The sequence below is a fragment of the Caretta caretta genome, chromosome 15, assembly GCF_965140235.1.
Source record: "Caretta caretta isolate rCarCar2 chromosome 15, rCarCar1.hap1, whole genome shotgun sequence".
In the NCBI taxonomy this organism is placed as follows: Eukaryota; Metazoa; Chordata; order Testudines; family Cheloniidae; genus Caretta; species Caretta caretta.
This window is the reverse complement of record NC_134220.1, coordinates 19,389,917-19,417,628: the sequence shown is the minus strand read 5'-3', so window position 1 is coordinate 19,417,628 and position 27,712 is coordinate 19,389,917. Positions and strand designations below refer to the sequence as shown.

The following is a 27,712-nucleotide window of genomic DNA, read 5'->3' as shown; positions in this document are numbered from 1 at the left end:
ATGGTTCAACTAACCTGAAACAATTTTCCCTCCCAGAATTTCGTTTTATGGGAAATTTCAAAATTTTGGAAAAGGAGTGCCATTTCGATTTAGTCCAGTAAAAGTGGTAAGGCACCATTTTAGGAAGAAATTATGGAATTTATGAACAGATACCAAAACTGCTCAAGGTGCATCATAGTGGCAGTAAGACTAGGGTCCTGGAAATTATATCAACAGGACAGTGGAGGATGATATCCATGAGAGCACACTGCCTGGTGAGATTAGAGTACCAGCCTGAGAGTGAGAACACCTGGCTTCTACTTCAGGCTCTACCATTTGTTATCTTGGGCAAGTATTTGTTAGGGACCAGGGTCTTATACACTGATTCACAGGGCTCTTTGGAGCAAGCAGGTTCCAACCTGCCATCCAGGAAGATCTGCTCACTGTTATTAGAGTAGGAGCTGAACTCAGGCAGAGGACCCCTGTTCTGGGAGCTGATCGGCAGAACACTGGGGGCCCTGATTGGTCCACAGGCCCTATTTAAATCAAGTGTAGGAACAGGAAGTTGTCCATGCAACTGGAATCCACCTTGCTCTGGTCTGTGTTCCTTGTGCTTCCTGCTCCCCTGGCTCCACTTCCTGGTGTCCTGACCCCACCTGCCTCCTGACACCTGACTCTCAGTTTTGACCTTTGGCCTGTCTCGGACTCTGACCTGGCCTGACTCCTGCTTTGACCACTACGTCAGACTGCCCATGCCCTGGTCATGAATGCACTAAACTTCTCTGTTCTTCAGCTTCCCCATCTGTAAAATGGGGGTAACGATGCTTACCCCACCTTTGTAACAGCATAAAGAAATGATAATACTTAGCTGTGACACAGCATAACTCAGAAAATTATTGATATTTTTCTATAGGCAGCCCCTCATCTCCCCTTGTCATAAAGCATTAATTATACAACTTGCTAAGAAAGGGGTATGATGCACAGGAAGAAAAGGAGAAGTGGGATTGGTTCCTAACTAAGGATCAAACCAAAACCAGCTGCTTTGAAAAGGCCCTGGAAGAAATGGCAGCACGATCTCCAGAAATGGGCTGAAAGAAACAATTAACCTCAACCTTTCAAAACCAGAAATGAACAAAAGGCTCTCGAAGTTGCAGCTATTAATACACCTGCGTTTTCCTGAGACGCACACAAATGTAAGTGGAAAGGTAGTGAGGTTCTCAAATGTAACCTGCATTAGCCTTGCCAAACTGCAGTCAGTATGTAAGGTGTCAATCCATGTGTGTATTGCATTGTGTGCAGCACAGTGCTATTAGAGCGGTTATTCACAAAGTCAGCTAAATTCAGCTCTGCATAAACTGGTGTAACTCCGCTGAAGTCAATGGGACTGCACACCTACCTCCAGCAGAGCTGAATCTGGCCCAACCCGTGGACGAATTATGCCATGTTTTCCAAAGTATGAGTATGCATTACAGCTATTGTGTTAACAAACCAAAATTTCCTAAGCTATTGCCTTATCTAAACAAATTAGTGTAATTAGGAAGCCCTGTTTACTAATACAATGGATAGAGAGAGAAATACACATTGTTTCATTGTCATTCCGATCAGGCGGCAATGTTCTGCTATTCCTGCTTCTTGCAGTCTGAGCACACTGGTGTAATTGATGGAAACATTTATCATAATAACAGCACAAAAGCATCAATCGCTTGATAAATGCATTTGCTCCCTCCCGGAAGTGAAGCTATGATTGGAATACCTTATAAATATCAAACAATGTAGAGCTTGGTTCTTGTTGTTGACTATAAAAAGCATCATCGGGGGCTGCAGGTTTATTCAACAGACATGCTCTTTGATTAGGAGATGGTGATTGTTATTTATTAAAAGAAAAATTCAGACTCTGCTGAATCCCTTGCTCATCAGCTGTGAAATTATAGGTCTCTTACTTTCGCCTTTTGTTCGGCAGACTTGCGTTCCATGAAATGTTTTGCAACCACGGTTCTCCTGTAGGGAGCTGTAAAGAAAGCATCAATCTCCCAATGGAAAATGACAAATTCATGACTCACAGTAAGCTTCTGTTTTGTGAACCACACGTCCATGCATGCTCCCCACAGAAAAACAGGGACATGTTCTCCACTGCCTTGCACCTTGCAAAGTTCATTCACAGCTTGGCCAAGTGCATCTATGTTGACTGGGTTGCATTTTACAGCCTCTTTACACAGGTGTAAGAGACAAAGGGCAAAGCCAGGTGACTCTAATTCTGATACGCTTCCAGGCTAGCTCAGGCTTACAGTGAAAATCATTACCAAGTACAGAAAATGAGCTGCCATGAGAAATCTGGATCACAATAAGACTGGATGAAATTTTTCAAAATTTCAAATTTTGGGAATTTGGAAAACCACCAGGAAAACATGGACACAATTTTCATGGCATTTCCCCTCTGGGTTTGGGTCAGCCACAGAGTTGGCCAACGTGCCTGCACCTGCTTACAGCCTGATCCACTTACTACTCAGAGTAGTACCTGAAACCAAAGGCAGCACCAGTGGGAGCGAGCACTACATCTGGAGGAATAATGGGGTCAGGATCAGGCCTTTAGATTATAAGGGATCATCCCTGTAAGTAGGGCTCATGACTCCTGTTTGTTCTGTACAGCACTCAGTACGCAATGTTCGTACTGAATAAAGAACAACAAAACAATCATAGGAGTACCACGCTACTTGACAATGTTAACCTGTCGCCAGTCAAATTCCAGAAGAGCTAGCTCCCAACAGCAGGGTCAGGAGGCCTGAGCCAAGGGCAGATTAGACAGAGGTGCAGTATCAGAGGATAACTTACTGTGTCCTGCTGCACCCAGCTACTAATTTCACATACAAAACAGAAATCAGAGGACAACAGCAGCAAGAACAGTTTGCCCTTTTATAGCACAGTTTCTATGCTCAGTTCTTCAGGCTGCTGAGCACAGGAATTAAACACGTCAACAATAATTAGCCCAACAGCCCAACCAGCATGAGGGATGGACAACAGCTTCAAATACGTGTCTACAAAATTTAGAGCAAGCAATTTTTGTCAGCACTGCCCACCCTTCAAAGATTCGCTCAGCTGCACCTTTTCCCCTTTCCCACAGTCCCGTAAGAATTATTTCACAGTGGCTGCAAAATGCCTTTTACAGAAAGAAACGACTCATCCGCCTCCTGCAGCTCTGTTGTCTGAAGCAAGGGTGCATGCTTTTCATTTAGCACAAAACATCCCACTTGGCCACAATATTCATGCCGGTTATAAGTGCAGCCCACCCCACAGGTAGCCTGACACCAGCATGAACTTAACCAAGCCCTTTCTACAGAGGCTGCATTCACTTCAGTGGCGCTGCAGCCTTCACGTTGCTGCAGTTAGGACTAGTACCCGAACCCTTAAGGTCCCTGGACAACCACTCTGAAAGGTGAGTCCAAAGGGAGCCCCCATTCATCCACACTGCAGGCTCGTCTGTGCTACGCTTGTGTCTACTGGACATTACTCTTTACTTCTCTTACACAGGGGCTTTCTCAGCTGGGGGAACCGAGCTTGAAACCAGCAGGCCATGGTGGAGGTGTCTGGTGTCATGAAAATCTGGTTCCTCCTTCAAAAAACTGCCACCAGCAGAGAGGACCAAAATATTTCTTTGAATTTTGATGAAGAAATGGGGGTAAATATTTCTACAAAGGAAATTCCATCAATTCCTCCCTCTCCCCCTCTTTGTTTTTTTAACCTCTAGGCCCAGGTACTCAGGTGGTGTAAACTGGCATAGTTCCAGTGACTTCCAAATAATTACATCAATTGACGTCAGCTCAGGATCTGGCTCCCCTCACCCAATATCAGCTCTACTGCCTTCTCTGCTTTGTCTCCATCTGACACTTACAGGCTGACAACAGAAAAGAAAGGAAACGGCAGAGGCTTTTCAGTGCTGTTTCTTGCTCTAGGCATGCAAGCTGATGGAAAGACCATCGAAAGAGTTACACGTTCACAGATGTTTGAGCTGCTCTCAAACCACCAGCAGAAGCTGGTCTCACAGGGAGACCTGAGTGTACAAGAGCAGAAGCCTGCAGATAGATTGCCAGCTGGCCGGCCATTCACAATACAAAGGGTGGAACGGATGAGTGACATTTTATAAAGGGGAAGAGAACGGCTTGATTAAGTCACTGGTGATGTTTAAGTCAATTTCTGGGAGCACGATTGCAAGACCAGCTGTGAGCCTTTTATCTTATATACATGTTCTAGCAAATCAACCCAAAGTACATGTACCAAGGCTTGCAGAAAAGGCTCCGACATACCATTAAAGTGAATGCTCGCTTACTATTCGAGCACACATTTGCAAATATTTTAATAAAATATTCACCCAACTCTAATAAATATTATTTACCTGTTTTTTAGGCATGTTGTTATGCCTGAATAATAGAGCCAATTCTGCGATCATATTAATCACATGAGTAGCCCTCATTTCTGCTATTTCTGCTCACGTCAATGAGACTCCTCACATGAGTGAACTTGCAGAATCGAGCCCAATATCTGTACAGCACAAAGTATCTTTAGAGCTGGTAGTAGTCGAGGTGTAACAGAACCCAGGGTTTCTGGTCGCAGCCCTCCAGACTGTGTCTGCTCAAGAGAGGCAGAACAGGCTAAGCATGAAGAAAGATGGTGCAGACTGGGCTGGGCAGGTTGGTGATGGCAAACAGCCTCTCTGAGTTTTCCCTGGGGCAGTGAGCAACCATGTGCTGACCACAATGCCAGGGTCTAAACGCTACAGTCTGGCTGTTTATTTTCCATAGTGTTTCAACTTCTTTTATTTCTTAGCAACCTCTTTCCCAGGGGATCTATGTACTCTCACATACTTTTCATGTACAGAGCAAACAAGGACAAAGACTTGTCCAACCAACTCGTCCCAAGTGACAAAGAATAAACTGGGAGGAGTTTGAAACACGTCGAGATCCTCGGATGAAAGGCATTATACAAAAGCAAACTATTATGGGCCATATCTTCATGGGATGTAAATCAGCATGGTGCGATTGATGTCGATGTGGATTTACACCAGCTGAGGATTTAGCCTGATCACTAGAGAGTAGGCCTGTGCAAATCATGGGTCACTCGCAATTCAGAAAAAAAAAATTAAAAATCCATTGCGGGTCGATCTGGAAAGGACATTTTTTGAAATTTCAGTGAATGAAAAGACTAAAATAATTTGTTTTAAGGTGGAATAAACTATCTGAAACATGAATGTTTCATTTTCATTGAGTTCCCCACCACCCCAACACACACATACATGCCCGCACACACCTTTTTTAAAAAATAAAATTAAAAGTAGTTTTGAAATTAGAAGTAGTTCCAAATTAAAAAGTTGAAATGTTTAATATAAAAAAAATTCAGAACAAACACTGATTTTCAGAACTGTTTTAGATTTTTTTTTTACCAAAACAGTTTTCCAAAATCTACACAAATTTGCAAAAAATGTTTCAGTTGACCCAAATCTGCATTTTTTTCCTTAAAAAGTTTTGATCAGAAAATTTTGCCCAGCTCTATTAAAGGGACCAACAAAATGTAGGTATTTTTCTTTCTTCACTTGTGCCAAATGATTGACTGTGCACACCTTTTAATTCCCCTTCTTCTGTAGAGCTAGGCATGCATTGTCAGAATTGAGCCAGTTTCATCCAGTTTGGTCTGTTAATTGAATTCACTTAAATCCACAGCACTGTCTAGATTTTGGTGTTTTTTCCCCCTCATTCCGATTAGCAGACCAAGTGCGTTCTACATGAATTGTACCATTACATCTGCAAATCCATTTTCTTTTCCTTTTTTGCCATTCTCCTGGATTGTAGGGTTAGGTTTTTTCCCCCTGTGGAATTCCCCTAAGACATGCAACAAAGCAAAGCAATCATGCAAAAAGATTTATGACAGTCATTTGTATACATGAGTATGCTCGTACACATTTGAGTTCCCTCTGCTGTCGTCTCATTTTATTTAGTGTGAAAGCTGTTCCCAAATCACATGTATACATTTTTCATAAATCAGATGCTACTGATATCACTTTAGAGATGGGCTTTTATTCTGGGCTCCCAGCATATTTCCTGCCTTGTTTGGAGTTTCTGGCAAACATCAAGTTTAATGGAAAGGGACCCTCAACTCAGGGTTAATACTGGCCTGGAATGAGCTTTTGCTCAGTGCCCTGTGTAAGAGTTAGCACATAGCTGAGCTGACTGGAAAAGGAACTGTGACTTAGTCACAGCTCTGACTTTCATGCCATTCCATTGCTCCTTACTGCTGCCCTTTAGCCAGTTGCTGGTTACTTCCCCACTTAAGCTGGCTCAGCTCCACTCAGGGCCTGAACCCTGTTTGCTCCCTCTCCCCCTCCAGCTCCTCTCCCACACGACCCAGTGCAAAGTGCGGAGCACCAGTGCAGATGCTCAGTGGAACAGGGTTCACGAGTGCTGCCCTGCAATAGGCTGGGTCCCACTCTGACTCATTGCTGTTACTGGAACTTAGTGGTAGAAGGGGGGTTAACGCACTGGACTTGGAACTCAAGAGAATTGAGTCCAATTGCCGTGAACCTGTGTGTGACCTTGGGCAAGTCACTTAGTCTCCGTGCCTCAGTTTCCAATCTATAAAATGACAATTATACTCCCCCCACACACCTCATTCCTCTGTGTCATTCTACATTTATAGCAGCAGCTATCACATGAAATGCCACTATTAAAAATACACTCTCCCTCCATCACTATCCCTGCCCTCCCCTCCATGTCATCCCCTCTTCTTGCGGAGGAATTCAGGGCACCCAAGAGGGTGATGAAGTTACACTGTTGCCTTAAAATAAGGTCACACCAGAAAAGTAACATTCACTCAAACTCCGACTTTCTCCTGCTAAGGGTCTGCGGCTGATGCAAATCAGCTCCACCGACTTTTTCCATTTACACCAGTGGATCTGATGGCCCTATTCTCACCTGCCTTGCACCATCATTTACACCGAAGAGGGCAAACTGGATGTGAAATGCAGAATGGCAGGTTCAGGCACTTCCTGGAGGTGCAGCACAGAAGGGTACCCCAGGGCAGGGGAGCAAAGGGAGCGGTAAGCCCTCCTTGCCCCCTCCCACTTCAGTTGCTGCAGGAGCTGAAGTGGCCTATGGGGAACTTAGGCAACTGGGGCAGGGGCTGTTTTAAATTACAACAGCCTCCCCAGTGCCAATGGCTCCTAGCGTAAGGCAGGCCAGGCACAGTGGCATGAATATGAGCTGACCCCGACATCCCCCGCCCCCCATGTGGTGGTTTGCACGGGGCCATGTACAGCAGCCTGACATGCAGCCTGCCCTGAGGGCAGGCATTCTCCCCAGCCCCTTGAGAAGCAGCGTTTAGGGACTAGGGGAAAAGGGCAGAATCCCTCCCATGTTGTTTTACATCTACTTTGCCCAGGTGTAAATAACTGCCCGACGTGCAAGTCACGGGACAAGCAAGTCCTTAAACTGTCTTGCATTATTTTTTCCTGAGCACATGGCCAATAATTCATTACATTACTGTATGAACTAGAAACACAAGAGCTGAATAAATGAGTTCCTAAGTGGAGCATCTATCCTATTAGTGAGTCAAATGCTTCCAAGTCGTTTCAGGAAACATTTGTCTTCCCCATTCCTGGAAGCATGCCTGTGCATCCCACAGGATTCAGGGGCAGAGGGAGGTTTCAAAGCCTCACAAGAGCATTCCAGCCAGTCAAGAGCTGGAATCAGACAGTGCATCATGTAATCTATGTAACTCCTTTTTTCCTCTACTGTATGCAAAGATGAAGGATGGATTCATGTTTAAAGCAGACGAGTAGAGCTCAGAGATCTGGGTTTTATTCTGCACTACTTTAAGCAAGGCACCTGCCGGCCCCATGCCTCAGTTTCCTCATGTGCACAAAAGTCAGAATTAAAACTGGTTGGAAACCGGGTTTGTTTCTCTCGCATGGAAATTGTCAAAGTTTTCCAGGCAAAAATTCAACTCTTCAGCAAAAAACAAAAACAAAAAAGTTTTGGCCGCAAACTAAAATGTTTGCTTTTCAGCTGAAAATGTTTGGTTTTTTTCCAATGAAAAAGAAAAACACATCAGAGAACAAGCAGTCAATTTCTGCAGACAGTTTTGGTTTAATCAAAAACTCAACATTTGACCAGCCCTAGCTATAATAATACTCACCAATCCACACATGGGACTTGATTCATTAGCATCTGCACAGTGCTTTGGGATCCACTGATGAAAGGGACATTTAAGTGCAAAGGCAGCATTAGAAATTGTTCCAAATTCCAACAGGTCAGAATCCCAAGATCCTCAGCTGGTATAGACTGGTGAAAATAAATAGAGCTATAACTGATTTAGTCCAGCAAAGGATGTGCCACTGAATATTCAGACTTCATCGTATAAATATCTTCCCCACTCAAATACTGTGTTGTTCAAACCTCTTTAGCATGAACACATTATGCTGAAATTGCCGATATACGTGTTAAAAAATAAATACGGGTGACTACCGCAATGGGGGAAAAACAACAAATATATTAGAGACAGGAGATTCAAACGGCTGGAGAATAAAACAAACCATGGTACTGGGCTACATCTCTGGAGGTGATTTCATTTCTAATCACTGTAAAAGTTCATACGCTCTGTTGTAAACCTAATCAAAATGCATTTCTTTCTGGATCTGTGGGATGAACAGTAGGTGAAATATTTCATTACAGGAACGTTAGTTAGCCAGCACGGCCACTGCTAGTTTAAATAATCCCGTAAAACTAACATGCAACGTCCCCATTACAAATGTTTTCCTGGCAAGTAAATCATTTTAAAAGGTATCTGGTGCTGATAGCTTGGAGGTAACAAATGCCAACAGTGCCTGTCTGGGTCTACAGCAACAGCACCCTAGTATATCAGTTAATCTACTTGATCCATTAACTTAAAATAATCTTTTAAACAAGCTATGATAAGAGTTGTATAATTTCAGTGCTATGTATAATTTTCCCTACAACTCTATCTCACTACAATGTTCTTTAAGGTCGTATCTGAGAAATGGCAGGCCTGAGGGCTTCATGCAAGAAAAGCAGATGAGCTACAGCTGAGCAATTCCATTAATTGGAAGGTCTCCCAACGAGAGGGAAGACATTCCATTTCTTTACAACAAATATTGTTCCAGATCCTTGTGTAAGCCCCAACTCTACAAACGCTTCTGCAGGTGCTTAACTTGAAACACATGCTTTGGCCCACTGACTTCAGTAATTAAGGCAGAGATATTTGAAGGATTGGGGCCTGAAACTGGAAGCTCCTTGAGGCAGGGACTGTTTTCCTGCTATGTGCACACAGTGCCTAGTACAATGGGGCTTTGATATCCATGTGAGACCTCTACGTCAGTGGTTCTCAACTAGGGGACCAGGGACCTCAGGGGACAATGAGCAGGTTTCAGGGGGGCCACCAAGCAGGGCCAGCATCGGACTCGCTGGGGCCCAAGTCAGAAAGCTGAATTCCCACCGCATGTGGCTGAAGCCCGAGGCCCTGAGCCCCGCCACCCGGGGCTGAAGCCAAAGCCTGAGCAGCTTAGCTTCACGGGGAGCCCCTGTAGCATGGGGCCCCAGGCAGTTGCCCTGCTTTCTACCCCCTAATACCGCCCCCGGCTTTTATATGCCAAAAAACAGTTGTTGTGGCACAGCTGGGCCACGGAGCTTTTAGAGCATGGGGTGGGGCGGGGGGGCTCAGAAAGGAAAAGGTTGAGAACCCCTGGTTTATGTGCTCCCACCATACATGGATTAAACCTGGTGTAACCAATGTAACCCCACTGGAGTCTATGGCGCTACCTGGCTTTTTATACTAGCTCAGGATCTGGTCCCTCATTTCAAATCACCAGTTTGGGATTTACTCTGTGCTAGGAGACTGAGCTTTAAGATAAACGGTTATTGCTGCAATATAAGTGACCTTTTATAACTAAGTTAATCAACAGCTGAAACAGGGAACGTCAAGGTGCTTACACTGAAATGCACGACACTTAAATCTTCAAATTAATCAGTGGCTCCATGATGCTGCAGAGTGCCCTCTACGGGCCCCCTTTCCCAAGGTCTGTGTGTCTTTACAGAGTGTCGCTCAGGCAGTCTGAAATGTCTCACTATGGGTTCTCAGTGCAGCCCTGGAAGAACCATCATGCCATACGTTCCATCCAGCAACTTTCATCCCAAAGAGCTGAACAATCATTGAAAACTAATTCCATTTTACTAGGGAGTCTGTGGGCTGGATCATGAGCTGCAGCTGAGGAGCATGCCGGGCGTGTCTTAGGAAGAAGGGATAGAAAAAAAAAGTTCTCCTAAAAACTACCAATCCTGGGTCAATCTGCACGAATCCAGGCCCCCAGCACAATCTGACAAGCCAAAATTCTGATCTAAGTTGCCCCAGCTGCCAATGGCCCAAGGAACTGTTCCAGCAGGTAAGCATCACTACAGGACATCAAAGGATGCCTTGGCCATAACCTCTTTCCCCACTCATGCCGCTGTGACAGACATGGGGTGGGACGGGCAGGGAGGAGTGGCACTTCTACTCCACCCTTTCCCCTTGCATAAGGAAGATCCTCCTCCATTGGCCTGGTGTCCCAAATCTAGGGCAGCTTTACTCAGGTGGCTGTGCAAAACTGTCCTGAGCACCACAGGATCTGGTCCTGTCTTTCTCCAGCTGTAGCGGACATCACTAACACCTATAGAAGCACAGGGAGGCACAATGCTTTAGAAGTGAGAGCAGGGAGTGGAGGGAGTTTAGAGACCTGGGTTGTATTCCCAACTCTGCTGATTCCCATGTGACCCTGAGACAGTAACATTTGGTCGACCTCTGTGTGTTTCCGCTTCTCCCACAAAATGGTAGAGATGATACTTACTTCTGCAGCTCTCTGACAACTGCAGATGAAAACTGCTGTAAAAGTATTGTTATTATCCACTCTGGCAGGCGAAATAGACTTCCGAGCTTCTGCAGTGTTTCCATCACTTGTAAAATAGACTTGTAAGGTTATAATCTGCATGGATAGGGCCCAGTGCTCCTCTCAGTCACACTTGTGTAGCTCCATTGAGTCCAGCGCAGTTGCTGTAGATCGGGGGGTTCTCAAACTGTGGGTCGGGACCCCAAAATGGGTCACGAGCCCATTTTAATGGGGTCGCCAAGGCTGGTGTTGGCCCTGGGCCCCAGCAAATCTGAAGCCCAAGCTCAAGCCCCACCACCCTGGGCAGAAGCCGTTGGGCATCAGCTTTGCTCCCCCCCACATCTGGGGAGGCGGGGCTCAGTCAGGCTCGGTCCCCCCTTCTGGGGTCTTTTGTTTTCAGAAGGGGGTCATGATGTAATGAAGTTTGAGAACCGCTGCTCTAGGATTACATGGGTATAACTGAGAACTATTTGGCCCGTGTGCTTTTCATAATCTGGGATTATAATTTTCTAAACAAAAGAATTCGGTTTCCTCTTTAAGAGAGTAAAAAGGGTATATTTTATTTTTCCCTAGTGTGAAGCATGCTCTCCCCTGCCACTCCCATTAAACTTATTTTGCCTTAATTCTCTTTGCAATAACATTTTCCAGTCTATAGGTATATCTGATTCATTGTCATCTGCAGGAAAGGAAGAGGAGGATATGCCAAACGAAACTCACAACCCAGGGAACTGACTGCTTAGCTACTATTCTACTATGCTACTAGATGGTGTGCGTGGATACAAAGATGTGAAAGTATGGAGAGTCTTGCCTGAATGACCATAAGGACTGAACTCCTGCTGGATTTGCTAATCACTTGGGGCACAATCTTGCAAGGTGCAGTGTGCTCTGGCCCAGATCCAACAAATCATTTAAGCACATGCATAATTTTCATTGTGACTGTTCACATGCTTAAATTTAAGCATGAGCGGCTTCAGGGCTGTAGGGTGGTGGAACAATTTTTATAGTGAGGGTGCTGAGAGCCACTGAAGCAAACTTTAAACCCTGTATATGATGGGAACCACTTCAAGCCAGGGGGTGCAGCAGCACCCCCAGCACTCCTAGATCCAGCACCTATGTATGGGCTTTTCTGGATCAGTGCTCACAGATCTTGCAGGATCGAGCCCTTGTAAGTAGTTTGGGAAAGATACCATAATGGGGGTTCAGACAGGACCGCCAAAGTCAGAAAAAACTCAGCAGCCAATAGCCCCAAGGACCTTTCCAGAGGCCATGAATAGCCAGAGCACAGAAATGGCCCTTAAAATACTCTTAAGCAAGTGGAATCCCCCAGATGCCATTTAAGGTGACTGTCTAGCTGCGTTGCAGCACTGAAAGAGCACAAAGCACCCACAGTATGGACCAGAATCTGGCCCTGTAAGCATTAAGAGGAATAGAACAAAGGAAAGTAAATAAAAACTGCGATAAGCCAGGTACACTCTCCGCTGGAGATGGCAACTTCTTTGTTAAACAAGGAAGGAGCACTATGGATTTTACAATCATTTTCCTAAACTGCTAAAGGAGCAGCAGCAGACGCCTCACTGGCTCTACAAAGCCTCTCTAGTTCAGGAGTCAGCCAGACGTCGGAAGAGTGATATTCCCCTAGCCAACAGATGACAGTAGTTATTACAGCCCTGCCTGGAATGCTGACCTGCGGTGGGAGCAATTGACTGAACCTTTCACAATCTGGTATCCCCTCCCAGTACACAAAGACCAAATCTATTTGCTCACACAGATATTTTGTTTTAACCACTCGTGATCAATTTTCAGCCCACTGGCCAGCAAAAAGATTCAGGAATTAGCAAAGAAAAAAAAATTTTAATGAAGTTTTGTACTGTCAATCTCCATCTGCATCAATAAAGTCTTTAGTCATGGTGTAAAATTCATTCAGACATTATAACCAGCGAGCCTTACTCTGACATTGGGACTTAACCAGTCTCCTCTTGTTAATATCATTGAGCAACAGCTGCGTTATATTAGCTGTCTAAAATTATTAATCCAATTCTGTTTTCATGTATATTTATCATTTCACTGCCAACCCCAGTCAACCAGTTTTGTTAGGCATATTGATTTCCTGAAGAAATTAAATGAAAGTGTCTGTCACAAGTTTTACAGACAATGCAGTGATTTCAGACACTTTGCATTCTGGGCTCCATTTGTTCTCAATCATCTGCTGATGATATCGTGGGATAGACATGTTAACAACTACTTTTTGAGGTTAATCTTTGTTTTGTTTTACTCACTAATTAGAAGTGTGACATTGGGCCACATTTGTTTAGACCCCTTCACTACAGTGGAATTTCATTTGTGGAATACCATTTCCGTGGAACTGCTCACCAGTGAGGGGAGTGTCTTATGCATCTTTAAAAAGCAAAGGCCTTTACATGCTACCACTACATCCAAATTGTGAAATTAAAAAATAATAGTAAATACTTTGCTTCTATAGGACCGGATCGATCTCCCATCCAAATCAACAGAAGACCTCCCAGGGACTTCAATGAGACTTGATTTGAGCCCAAAGCACACTTTTCATCAAAGGACATCAAAGTGCTTTGCAGACAATGATCAGGTAAGACTCATACTATCCCTGTGAAGTAGAGAGTACGTACTATTAACATGCTTTCCCCAGAAGAGGAATCGGATGCATCGAGAGGTAACCAGTGGCTTGTTGAATGTCACCACCGCAGCAGCTGGAAAATTCAGGTATAGAACCCAGGAGTCCTGAGAAAACAATCCATCTGCCAAGCCAGCTCTCTCGTTTGTTTACTTAAAGTAAAAGGACAATATTAAAGTTCACCAAGCTTGCAGCATGAACTGAAGTCTCTGGAGAATTCCCAAGTGACATTAGGACAAGAGCTACATTAATACAAAGAGCCCTTCTTGAATCCAATCCAAGAGGCCAGAGGATGTGGTGCCAATCAACCTTGACATGACAGAAAGCCAAGGAGAGGGAATGTCATGTGGGGACTGCAGTAAGGTAAAACAGAAGGATACGGGGCCTATCGTTAGCCTCACAGCAGAGCATAATGGCTGAGCAGATATGGTCAATTTGTTTGATATTGTTCCCAAAACCACCCAGAGACTCTCATCTTTCTATCGTATCACCTCCATCCTGCTCTCTTGCACTACAAGTTCACCCATCATCATTACTAGTTGGTTATAAATCTTTCCAATATTTCAAAAGGCCAGAGATGCAAAATGAAGCTTGTTTTCAAAGATCATGCTGCCAGTAACTAAGACAGATGCTTCATGGAACAATACCAAATGAGCTGTGGAACACAAGCCATTAAGGGCTGGCCCTCGCATGCCATGTATCAAGTTTTTAGTAGGTCATATACAATGCTTTGCAGGTGCAGCTGATTGTGTGGACTGCAAAACATATGTGAGACGTTGCTGAGCCATGTTACAACTGCAGTTGAGAAAAAAAAATTGCAGTATATAACAAGGTCCCTGACCCTGCAATGAAGTCAATGCCAGAAAAACCCTACACTTACACAGAGCACCTTGCAGGACAGGGCGAATGATGGAACACTCCCCAAATACATGTTTCAACCACTATTCATCTAGCTTTCCCAAAAACATATTTGTCTAGCAGCGTACATGATGAATTTTTTCCATTTACAATATTTGATGAGTATTTTTTCTCCCATTAGGCACCCGCTACTATAATCAGGAATAAAGAAGAAGATGAAAATGAATAAAAAAGTGCAAACTACCCCCACCTGCTCTTCAATCTAGCCATCATAAAACAGGTCATTTCTCGTAAGCACTGTGGAAGACAGGGGTCCTGAGGAAGGATTTGAAGGAGAGGGGCAGCAGCCTCACACATCAGATCAGAGAGGGTGTTCCAGGCATAAGGGAGGAAGATATAAAAATGTTTTTGCAGGAAGGTGACAGACATAAAGGAGGAGAAGGAGAGGGACAGAAGCTGGAACTCGAGCAGTAGAAGCGAATGGAGGGATTCCATGGGAGAAATGATCAGGTCAGACTGACACAGAAGTGGATGATCTTCTCAGCTGTGGTTTATACTGACCAGCGAGAATGATGACAGAGGTCAGAAAGGAGGAGATTACAGTAGTTCTGATGAAAGATGAGGAGGGTCTGAAAAAGATGTCTGGCTACAGATAGAATGAAAAGGACATATCTTAGAAATGATATGGAGGACAAAGCACCTAGATTTGGAGACAGCCTGGATGTGAGGGGCTGAGAGAGAGTGGAGATGACGCCCAGTTTTTGCATCTAAGGAGAGTATTTCCTGTGCACCTATGCTGATGATTCATTCCATTACAGAGGGATATTTTGGTAAAATGCAGGGGTTTCATTACTTTCTCTTTCAGGGCAGCCAGCTCTGCCATTTCTGTCAGGTAGTCTTGATTTTGTTCTCCTTTTCAGCTTCCGTCCCTGTGCATTTGACATTTCCTCAGCAGATTTTTCTGTAGCCACTTTGCGTAATAACAGCAATGTCATTTCTTCTCTTGATATTCCCCACTCTGCCCTGCTATCTGTTCTGGACCCAGTGCTCTTTATGTTGTCCATCTTGATTAAGGGCTAACACAGCCAAAGACTGTACATGCACATAGTTTTGTAAAACTAAACAGGGCAATACTGGAATGCTTCGCATTCTTAAGTTTTCACACACATGGAGATTTTCAGCCTGCTGCTAATGAAGTGAATGGAAAAGATCCCCAATGCGAATAGGACTGGCCCATTCTTCTCCCTGTTTGGTATCCGTACAAGGGAATATAATAAATCCCTGAGTACTCAGGACAGTGGCAGTGTTTAGGTTCGATTTAGGGCTTACGAAAGCTCTCCCCTCCTTTCCACAACTGGTCCATGGGGAAAAAAATTAAGATCTTATAAGTGCTAATGAAATAGTATCAGCAACACCTCTGGCACTGCCTGGGCTTTAGGCTGTTTAGGTCTGAATGTCTTTTGTGTGTGATGTTTAAAAACATGTGTTTCCCCCTCCCCACACACACAAGAAAAAAAAAATCTTTTCAGTATTAGTGCAAGGATACTGTTGGCTGGTTGCTTTGGGGAAAGCTCCGTAAATGGTCTACAGTGAGCTAATATCTAAGGGTCAGATCTTGACTTGGATTAAATGCCCACACAGTGGATTAAAAGGAGTCTTACATCTCTGTATAGGCTACCCAGGCATATATGCGTAATTTGAAACCGTGCCCTTGGAGCAATTCAGTGGGGAGTGGACATGGATGCTTGGTCCTTTGGCTCAACCTCTCTTCCAGGATGCCAGCCTGGGCAGTGCAGCTGGCATGGGGAAGTACCATAACATGGTACAGGGCAGCAGCAAATTACTACCCCCCACTTTTCACCAGAAAAGAAGTGGGGGAGGGCGGGGGAACTGCACTTCAGAAAGGTATCTCTGAGTCACATCGCCTCCTGGGGCTACTTCTGGGTGGTGCGGCTTACACACTACCTCATGCTCAGGGTTGTACCCTAAAGGCACAGCCTGACCCTAAATGTCCATGGAGCACCTCCCTAGTAAGCTGATCACACCTTCTCGTCCAAAAAATAATTATTTGTAGCTTCAGCCATAAGAGAAACCAGCACAGAAAGAGTACATATTAAAACAGCAACAAACGGGGAAGAAATCACCTTTCATTAATTTTCCATAAGTAGATTACACCAAGCAGAGTGTAAACAGTCCCACAGGCACCAATTACCAGGCTTATTCTATAACTTAATGGTCCTAAACAAGGACCATTTTAATTTGAATATCAAATACTTCACGCAGCAGGAATAGAAAAACTACCCAAACCTAACAATGCGTTTGTTACAGATTTCTGAATAATCCCTTTGGACACCCCAGTGCCCTCAGTGGATCAGGTGCGGCTTCCCTCTGCATACGCACATTCTGTACACACTGCCCAGGGCAGACATGGGCCAACAGATACTTTACCATTCGCCAAATCCTCGGCAGAATTTGAGGAGGAGCAGGCCGATTTACAAAAGTGCCTAAGCGAGTAAGATGCCTACCTCCCCAGTCAATGGCTTTCAATGGGAGTTAGGCACCTAAACCTGCTCAAGTACTTTGATGAATAACACTAGATGCTTCTCTGCATCTTTAGGTACCTAAATGCCTTGGTAAATCTGTCCCTTGGGCATTGTTCTTTAACATATCTGAGAAATAAATGCTTCACCGTCAGCAATGAGACAGGAGACTGAAGCTGAAGAGCATCCTATCCAGCATTATTCTGGACAGCTGAGTGGCACAATATAAATCACAGGGCGAAATACGTGTTGCTAGGGAGATGTCTGGCATACTGCTCTTCCTCATTCCTAACCAGTTCTGTCAGTCCCTGAGCCAAACATGAAAGAGTATGTCAAGGGGGATAAACAGCCTGGTAATTTGTTAGACATAAAAAATGCCCACTGGTGACACGGATGAAGCCATCTATCTCAGTCATTTCTGCCAGAAACCAGATTTGAACCTGGGTCATAGAATGTTAGGGGCCAGACTGTGAATGTCCATAAGCGGGGCACCACTCACTAGCAAAGGAGATCACAATCTGACCCCTATTTCCAGCACATGAATACAGGTGTTCCACCCATTTGTGAAGTTGTCATCCTCAATAAGACCTGAGCCACAAAACCTGAAATGATCTTTTTCTTGAAGTTAAGAATAATTTTGTTAATTTTTTTTTGGCAGCCTCCGTGAAGTGAGTTGGTGACTCAGGGCTGTTATTAGCAGAAGGGCCAATGTTTGAATGAAAAGAGGGATTGAACTATTGAACCCGCTAACCCCATCCAAACAGGCAGGCAGCGCCGGTGAGGAAAGCTTGCAAACTTTTCCCCCTTGTAGAAGATAGAGCTCTCTGTTCATCAACACATGCTAGTGACATTGTGATTATTATTAATTTGTATCATGAGAGCATCCTGAGGACACAAAGATCTCTGCATTCAAGAGCTTGCAATCTAAAGGTAGGAGCAAGGAAGAATTAATATCCCTATTTTACAAATAGAGAACTGATTGTAGATACAGATTAAGGCCCAGTTCCACAAACATATTTAGGCTCCTAACTTGAAATCAGCGGAAGGTAGGAGCCTAAATACCTTTGTGGATCTTGGCCTAAGTGATTTACCCAAGGTCAGATGGGAAGACTGTGGCAGAGGCCATGTCTTCTGTTTCCCAGTCCAGTGCCTTAACCACAAAATCATCCTTCCTCTCCTAATATTGAGCTTTTCCAGCTAGCAAAAAAGTATCAATAAGGACTCCTTACAGTCCTAAAACTCCAACACTTCAACTGACAAGGTAGATTCATTCGAGTACATTCAGAGCTTTCATTGGTATAGATTCAGCATTCCTCCCACAAGATTCTTACCATTGAAATATGTACTGACAGATCATGTTGTAAATTGAAAGCAAAGTGTTTGCTGTACAAGTCTTGGAGAAATAATTTGGTTTCTAGGTGAAGACAATGCTGTTAATGTACCAGGAGCTCTGCATACTAAACAGTCTTTTTTCTGTTTTATTTTATACAGCACACAGATGAATGGGCAGGAAAGATCAGCCTTCTGGAAACTCAGTTTGGTCTTTTCCCAAAGCAATTATTCATTATTATATGGCACTGGCAAATGCTGCAATATTCTTAACTTATAGCTACAATATTAAAAGTAAAGACCCCTAAAGAGAATCGTGGGTAAAAAAAAACATTACACAAAATGGAACCTGAGAAAATCTGCCTCTTCATCAGAGCAAGAAGAGGGAGAAAAGAGAGAAATGGGAGAAGGGAGAAATTTAGGAACATAGGAATTGCCAAACTGGATATATAACTTCTAGAGATCAGGATGTGACCTAGGTAGAGGGCAGATTGTTCCACATCTGCCTACTGAAGGTTCTTACACCTTCCTCTGATGGTGTTGGCAACTGTTGAAGATCGGCTACTGGACTACATATATCTTGGGTCTGTACCAGTCTGGCAATAACTATGTTTCTCTGTCTTGTTGCAATGAGTTCCAAAGACTAATTATGAGCTGTGTGAAACAGCATTTCCTTTATTCGGTTTTGAACTTGTCTGCTGCAGTTTCCACGGTATGCATCCGATGAAGTGAGCTGTAGCTCACGAAAGCTCATGCTCAAATAAACTGGTTAGTCTCTAAGGTGCTACAAGTCCTCCTTTTCTAATTTCAGTGAGTTGTCTCTTGGTTTTTGTTTTATAAGAAAGGGCAAACAAAACCTTCATTTAATCACAAATGTGGGCAATAGCTCACAACACAGTGGGTTCAGGGGCCTTTTACCCTCAGGCACTGAATTCAAGTTCAGTCAGGGGTTCAAAAATGAAAATGAAATTGGGTGATCTCATCCTTGTCCTCATTTGTGCATATCATGCCAGCCATCACCATTTGATACGAACCAAGGAAGAGCCAAGGCTAACAACCAACGTCGAGATTGGATCACTTTGCCAGAGGCATGTGGAAGAACTCTGCACAGCAATTACCTGCTGTGTGCCAGGGCTCACCCCTCTGCTTTTAGACTCTCCCTTTGATGAGCGCTAAATTCACGTAGACATTTTAAAAAACCATTTGAAAACCCCTGCATGGGGCTGAATTTCTTCACTTAAATAGAGGGACCAAATGGAATCCTTAATGGCTGCTTCAGCCGAGCTGAAATGATGGGAAAATTGAACTACTTCCTCCCTGGAGGTGGTCCTTCTAGGACAGAACTAAAGCAGGAAACGATGGAGTAATTTTGCATTGATATTGCTATTGCTGTACCTGCTGTGTGGGCTAATAGAAGATTTCAGTATGCAGGGCTGTCCATCTGGTGCCTATAACAGCATTAAAGCCCCAGTCCAGGAAAACACTTTAGCATGGGCATAACTTTAGGTGCTCAAGTTGTTCCGCTGACATCCATAGGACGGCTCATATGTTCCAAGTTAAGTTACAGCACTCGGCAGGGTCAGGGCCTATATTCACTTTAGTGACCTGCCTCCCCACCCACTCCACCCACCTTCACCTTTTAAAATCCCACCACAGTTTAGCCATAAGCATTTAAAATCAAGGCACATACGCAGCAAATGTTTCTTTATGCTCCCCGTTTAAAAACAAACATGGTGCTATGGATCAGTGCAGTCCTAATCCACGTACATGCAGGACCGCTCTGCACCGAGACCAAAACAGGGTCCTAACTATAAAGGTCCAGATTCTGGCTGTTTTTAAGCAGATGCAGTAGCTAGGGGGAAAAGGGTGCAGGGAACCTCCCCCCAACTTGTACCTGCACAAGAGGTTTTAGAACTCAAGGGCTCGTGTGGGAGGGAGGGAGTTCTCCAGGTGAAGGAGAAGCGATTACGTGACCCCTGGGGTAAGTTTGTTGTTTGTGGTGTGCTTGCTGCTTGATTGAAATATATCGTGTGGTCTGTTTGTTTGGGGGACCGTGTGCTGAGCCTAGTGACCTGCTAGGCAAGGCCGAGAGCTTCTTAAAGAGGCTTTGATCCCCACCCATCAACCCTTAACCAGGGGGTGGGGCTACACAGAAAGACCAGTGCTTGAAAAAGCCCGCTCCTGAGGGACCAGAGGAGTTAGCAAACAGGAGCAGCGAACAGGGGAGTTTTGTGAGGGAGTTCAGAGGAAGGATGTGATGGGGGCTAGATACACTTAACGTTCTTCAAACGTAAGGCCCAAAACACCCTCCGATAAAAACAAAACAACAACAAAGGAATAAGCTGCAGGAGTAAAAAGAGAATGCCGGCAGAAGTCCACCTAAACCAAAACGGAATCAGATTGCTGGCATTTAAAATTAAAAAAGGTCGCAGAGCAGTTTTTAAACTAAGGGCTGGGGGAAAGCTGACAGGTCCCCTACTCACAGGAATGCTAAGTCTGGGGCGGGGGAGGGGGGAGCCCTACCCATAGAATCCTAACCCTAGCCCCAAGTACCCTACCCATAGGAACCTTAACCCTAGGGTGGGGAGCTATACGCATAAGAACCCTAACACTAGGGTGGGGAACCCTACTCATAGGAGCCCTATCCCTCGACCCAAGTCCTTTACCAATAGGAACCATAACCCTAGAGCGAGGAACCCTATTTATCAGAACTCTAACCATAGGGCGGGGAGCCCTAGCCATAGAAACCCTAACCGTAGCCTCAAGTACCCTACCCACAGGAACCTTAACCCTAGGGCGGGGAGCCATACGCATAGGAACCCTAACGCTAGGGTGGGGAACCCTACTCATAAGATAGTAACAAAACACGTAAAACCCCTCCAATTGACAATGCAATTATTCCCTGCCAGGAGTGATCACAAACAAATATGCTGCTGGTTATGTTGAATGGGAAATCCTGTTACACCATTCTATAATCCTGGTGGTAAGGCAAGCTACTCATCCCCTTCCACTTCAGGGCAGCAGCTTCCCCTATACTCCAGAGAGGGTGTGTCCCCCTGGGAAGGTGTGCTTCTACCATGCTTCTCATTCAGTATGCCTCTCTGATGGACCACAACCTTGTCGTGGTGGAGAGGCTTGGTGGCCTAAAGATCCTCAGAGCTACATTGTCCAGAGCTTTCATACTCCTGGTAGGGTCCCTCTTGGCGAGCAGGTCTGAGGTGAGGTTCCTGACTAACTGCGGTCCAAACTTCACAAGACCCCAACAGTGGATAAGGCGCATAAAGGAACTTTTAAAACTCTGCAGCTGTGAAGGCGGATGAGGGCTGCAGCAGGAGGGAGGCCCCTGGTTGTCTTGGATCTCCTTGCCACTTGGTCAGGGTTTTCCTCCTACAAAGTCTCTTGTGGTCAACACCGCCTATGCACTGGTTTCCCAACGTTAAAAGATTTCAAGCGTGGGCCTCTGCCAAAGCAAAAGAGGAAAGAAAGGGCACAACAACTATGTCTCCTCCAAGATTACACCTGTCACTTCTGTGGGAAAATCTGCAGGGCACGAATTGAGCTCCTCAGCCACTTAAAAAACCACCAGTAAACCCCCTTGGCAGACATCATCCTCACATCAAGAGATAGCCAAAGAAGAAGACATTCAGCTCAATGCCCAAATGGCACAATGGAGCACATACCTGAAACTTTATATATGGGTTTGGGCAATCCCTTCTGGAGTTGAAGGAAGATCCAATGGGTAGGGCACTAGCCTAGCACTTGGGACATCTGGGTTCAAGTCGCTGCCATGCCACAGATATCCTGTGAGACTTTGGGCATGTCACTTAGACTCACTATGCTCAGATCTACAGTAACAGGGACCTTATCAATATCTCGGAAAATATGCCAAACCCCAGAAGCATCATTATATGATAGTCCCTTTTCCCCACATTTGTCAGCTGCCTGGTTATACACATCACATTTTGCTCTATAATCTATCCACGTATTTATACAGCCCTCCGCCAAATCACCGCACTATCCGAGAACCTTGCACACAGTACATTATGTTCTATGCTGTATCCTCAAGTTCCTGGTTCAGCTGGTGTGATGAGACACACTGGATAAAAAATAAAAAACAATTTTCTCAGCCCCAGCAGAGGGGGACTTCTGTATATTTATGATCCAGAGTCCAACTTTTAAAGATACTCTTTTCCCAGCTGAGTTTCGCTCAGCAAGAAGTGGTGGGTAGAATACCATTAACAATGAACCTGCTTGTAATGAAGTGGTCAGCAGAAGGAATGGGTTTGGGTTTTTTCACAACACTAGTTTCAATGGGAAATGGCAAATTGCTACAATACCTTATTTACTAGTCTTCACTGTTTCACATTCGGCTGTTTGCCACCTTCAAATAAGACCCCATGGATTTCATTAAGGTCCAAAAAAATGCTGGAGATAAGATTTAGTCACTGAGTGTCATTTATTTTTTATTTGCTACAGATGTTTATAGGGGAAAAAAGCACTTTGCACAGTAAATTTGAAATGGTGCTGGTGTGTCAGCAAGGGTGAAATCCTTACCTTGCTGCTCTATCTAGGCTGAACCTGTGAGAGGGCAGGAGCCATCCCACTGGTATAGCACAGGGTAGCTAACGGGCCAATGGGCTTCGTAGCATTCTTTATTTCTGCTCCAAAATGGAGCATATACCTCACTCCACTCCTGTGCCTGCCATTCAGGATAACTGGGGCCCTCACTGTGAAGTGGAATAATCTCTGGACACATTATTCCGCACACCCGCTTATGTCCCGCAAGCTTGCAGCTGAGTGGGTTGAATCTTGCCCAGCTGGAGCTTGGGTACACTAAGGGAAAGCTGTGTAAACTGAGTACAGGAGAAAGGATAATCCAGTGGTTAGGATGCTAGCCTGGGACTCAGGTGACCCAGGTGTGACAGGTTGCCCCTGGGGTGCCACTTGGAACTGGAGTATCACTGAGCCCACCTGACCCACCAGCCTGGGATCCCTGTCACACTGTGGTGCTGAGATAAATTGCCAAACTCCCCAAGTTTGCTCTTTCACCAGCCTACACACAGAGAGGGACGCACCCAGCTACAGCTTCACACACAGATGCTGAGATCAGCTCTGCATGGGTAGGCTCAGCTAAGGCACCTCCCACTTGCCAAGGCACACACCCCCATCTGGAGCGTTAACCCAAAATTATACCGTCTTGAGCTACACAGGGAACTGTACAGCATAAGCTCATAAAATTCACCCCCTCCCTCAATGTGGAGAGAGATATGCAACAACTTTTCTGCCTCAACTTATAATGTCCACACATCAGTTTTAGACAAAAAAACCACAAGTTTATTAACTACAAAAGATAGATTTTAAGTGATTATAAGTGATAGCAAACAGATCAAAGCAGATTACCTTCGTAAATAAACAAAAACCACAAACTGATTTTAACACACTAGATAGGTAGGATATGAATTAGCAAATTCTCACCCTGAGTGATAAACAGACTAACAGATTCTTAAGACACAAGTTGCCTTGGCTTTCCCAGGTTTTCATACACAGGCTAAACATCCCTCTAGCCTGGGACCATCACTTCCCACAGTTCAGTCTTTGCCCCTCAGGTGTTTCCAGGTGTTTTGTTGTAGGGAGAGTGAGGTCCCATCATGATGTCATTGTCCCCTTTTTATATCTTCTTCCCATTTGCTGGAAAGCTCTTTTGCTGTGACCTGAGCCAAACTGTTCCCATTGTGTAGTGTTATCTATTGTACACAGTTCCTGGGGTAATCCTTGTGTGCATTTCCTCAATAAGCCATTAACAGTGTTTGGCCTTTTTACTGTTGTACCTGAAAGGTTGCTTGTGGGTATTTTCAACCTCACAACAAGTTTCAGTAACACATATCTAGCCAAACTTTATAACTTCACATACAGCGATAGCACATACAATCCAATGAGATATTACTGTCTAGCAGATCAAGACTTTTAGAATGATACCTCACAAAACATACTTTGCACAAAACATCCTAATTACATGACAGTGGTGAATATTGGGGTGTCGGGGTGTCACACCTCCCCCCCTTAGATTACTGCCAGAGGGTTAGTCACTGACTAATGCAGAGGCAGTGGGCCGAATTTCCTCTTTCCTAGACAGGACACCTGCTACCATGTTCTCCTTCCCTTTTATGTAAACAATCTCCATGTTAAATTCTTGCAGGTTTAGGCTCCAGGGTAGCAGTTTGGAATTTGTGCCCTTGGTTCTGTTCAGCCATATTAAGGGCGAGTGGTATATTAGAATCTGAACTTTCTATTAAACTGGGCTTCAGATGCTTAACAGCCCACACTACGGCATAGCACTCCTTTTCTGTTCAGTGTCCTCCCGTTTGCACCAGTACAGTACCCAAGCCAGTGTCAGACGCATCAGTACACAATTCAAAGGGCTTATCAAAGTTAGGGCTGGCTAGCACAGGCTTTGCAGACAAGAGCGTCTCTACCTTATCAAAACCTTTCTGGCACACTCCTGACCAAATCACCTTATTAAAACATGCTCTCACAGCAAGGGCAGGTCTATACTGTGGGGTTAAATGAACCTAAGTTACGCAACTCCAGCTACTTGAATAACGTAGCTGGAATCGATGTAGCTTGGGTCGACTTATTACGGTGTCTACATCACGCTCGGTCGACGGGAGAAACTCGCCCATCGAATTACCTTACACTTCTCGTTCCAGTGGAGAACCGGGGTGGACGGGAGGGTGATCCGTGGTCAATTTAGCGGGTCCTCACTAGAACTCGATGCCCAGTATATCGATCGCGGCAGCGTCGACTCACGGTAAGCGTAGACCTGCCTAAGAAAAATAACTTGGAAGACTGTGTGTAAATGCACCACCGAGGGATGCCTGCCATAACAGGACATTCCTAGAAATGATACCATAACAAGAAGCCCTCAGTTGCTCAGGTCAGCACATTTAAAGTGATTCAAGTGTCATGCTTCATGACAAATTAAGGTAAATACATACCTCAGAAACAGTTTGGTGATTGGAGCTCCAGAATAATAACTGACTACAACACTCATCCCAAGGGCTCTCCCCTTGCTTCTGCAGGCAGCAAATCATTTAAGTTAGCAGGCCTTCGTCAAGGTATTTTTCATGATTTGAAAAAAAAAAAATGTCTGGCTTCATTTTTACTCCGTTGTTCTTAAACCAGGCCCTAGGAAGCCTGAAACTAAAAATTTCTTTATCAATTTCTCTCTTTCCCTCCATCACCCAATAAGTTGTTTGCTTATTGAGGGTCATTCATGTGTGCTGGGCTGCTGGCATTGATGTATTTGGTTTTGTTTTTAAGTATGCTGAGGCATTTCTTTTAGGAAGGCAGAGGGAGCAGATGAAGAATTACATGCATTTTGCAAACAGGAGTGAGTGGTTCTGTAGGTTACATTTGGAGCTTAATAGTCTGGACGGTGTCCAATTATAACAACATTATAGGGACTAAAACAAAATTCTGTGGGCTACAGTCACAGCAATGGGGCAAACCCATTGACTGCAGAGTTTGTCCCTGTATGTTCTGTTTTACATAGCAGGCATGTGCTAAGAAAGTATAGAAAAGGCACAATCTGGGATAAATGGAAAGGACAGACAGGGCTGTCTTATGTGCCCACTGCAGTCACTATTGGCCATACACCTCCCACGTTACAGCAGGTCGAAAAAATTCAGATGAAACTGTTTTTGGTAGATTCATCAAAATTGAAACGTTCCATGTAGATGGTTCAATTTTGACCAAGTTTCTCTGGAAAACAGACAGGGTCTCCTGCCGGTTCAGGGGCAGCTTCCTTGCTGGGGAGACAAGGCTTTCAGAGAGCAGCCTGCAGGATGGATACCTCTGAGTTAGGGACCCTAGGGTTCACAGCTCTAAGGCTCTACCCCCTTTTGTGGAGAATTTTGAAAATGTTGGTTTTCATTTCAAATCAGAAGAAACCAAAATTTTGAAATAGCAAAATGCTCCACCAAATGGAATTACCCATCTCCATCCATCTCTACTCTCAAGCAATCCTATAGGCCTTGCATACCTACTGATCAGATATGATGAGATGCAGTACCTCACATCTGTGTCTCCTTACGGAGAAAGGGAATTTACTGAACGCCACATTGTGGAATCCCTCAGACAGGCAGGAGCAGAAATATTGTAGGGAAGCCCCTTCCACAGCAGCATGGGAGACTGCTGGCAAATCTAATCAAATCAGTACAGACAGCTTTCCTTCATCCATGGCTAAGAATAAGTCATCCACTGAAGTTCAGGACCTAATTTTGTTCTAAATTTCACCACACTTTACACTGATGGAACTCTACTGATTTCAACAGAGTTTCTACACGGGTGCAAAGGAGATCAGAATCAGGCCCCACTGTCTCCAGGCCAAACCCATGTCTAAAATGTATCCGTAAAGATCAAGAAAGTTTATGGACTCTAAATGTGGCTGAAGAGGACTCCCGACATCCCCATCTTCCTAGGAAAGGAAAATTTGGAACTGGGTGATAATTAGTGAGCATGTCAGCATCTAAACATAACTCTTGATCAGGGGCCTAGCAGTTGTGGGGAGCTGATACAGAACTGATGATGTCCTTCAGCAGACATTTAGCAAACGACATTCTTTCTGGAAGTCTCTAACTTTACTACATCCCCCTTACAACTGATCTTGGCCCTCCCCAGGATGTGAAGGACCAAGAACTCTACGAGTTTAACTTAACTCCACACTACCCAGGTGGTGGCTAAAGGTCATTGGCATCCAGCCTTCCTAAAAACAAGCACTAACAATCTCCTTCAATAGTGACTGTGATGCTGCCCCCCTCGCTTCCCCGCCACCCCCAGGTTTTCACCAGCCTAGAGGGTCATGCACCCAGACTGCAGCTGGTTGAATGCAGCTCCTTTGCAAGAGCATCCAACTCACTGAATGATACTGGACCATGCTGCATCAAAAGCCAACAAGCCATTTGCCACCTGATTGCCCACTCTGCTGCTGCACTTACCATACCAGCCACACCTCCCCAGAAGCGACACATAGATGTGGCTAGTGGGGGGAAGGTCACATACCCCCCGCCAGATTTCCTGGGACCCCGCTAGCGGGGACGTCCAGAAGTGAGAAGGCAGCACCCACCCTAAGCAGTGGCACTTTCCTTGTGTCCGTGCAGTGTGAGGAGGGTGACCCTGCCAGAGGCGTCTGGAGAAATTTGGGGGGGGGGGACACATGACCCTGCATGCCCCTCTCCCCCCTGCACACGTCACCTCCGTTAATAGCTCTGAGTTTGTTTTTTTCTGGAAAGTAGATTGAAAGCTCTTCACAACGTGGACAAATGGGACTCCTCTCTAGTGGAAGACTTATCCATCTGTGCCACATCCTGCTGGTTGAGGCCTCTCAGACAAAAAGCAGAGTAGTAAAGATCATGAATCCCTCACATCACTGGTGATTTTTTT

At 44.8% G+C, this 27,712-nt stretch overlaps 1 protein-coding gene across 1 annotated transcript in view; it reads right to left on the bottom strand.

Annotated features, from left to right (window-relative positions):
- Positions 1 to 24,970, bottom strand: part of GALNT9 (polypeptide N-acetylgalactosaminyltransferase 9) — a 267,777-nt gene extending 242,807 nt beyond the window's left edge. The window contains exon 1 of the mRNA XM_075119990.1: positions 24,965 to 24,970. The gene's annotated coding sequence lies outside the window, so the exon portion shown is untranslated. The remainder of the gene's footprint in view (positions 1 to 24,964) is intronic.
- Positions 24,971 to 27,712: the final 2,742 nt, after the last annotated feature.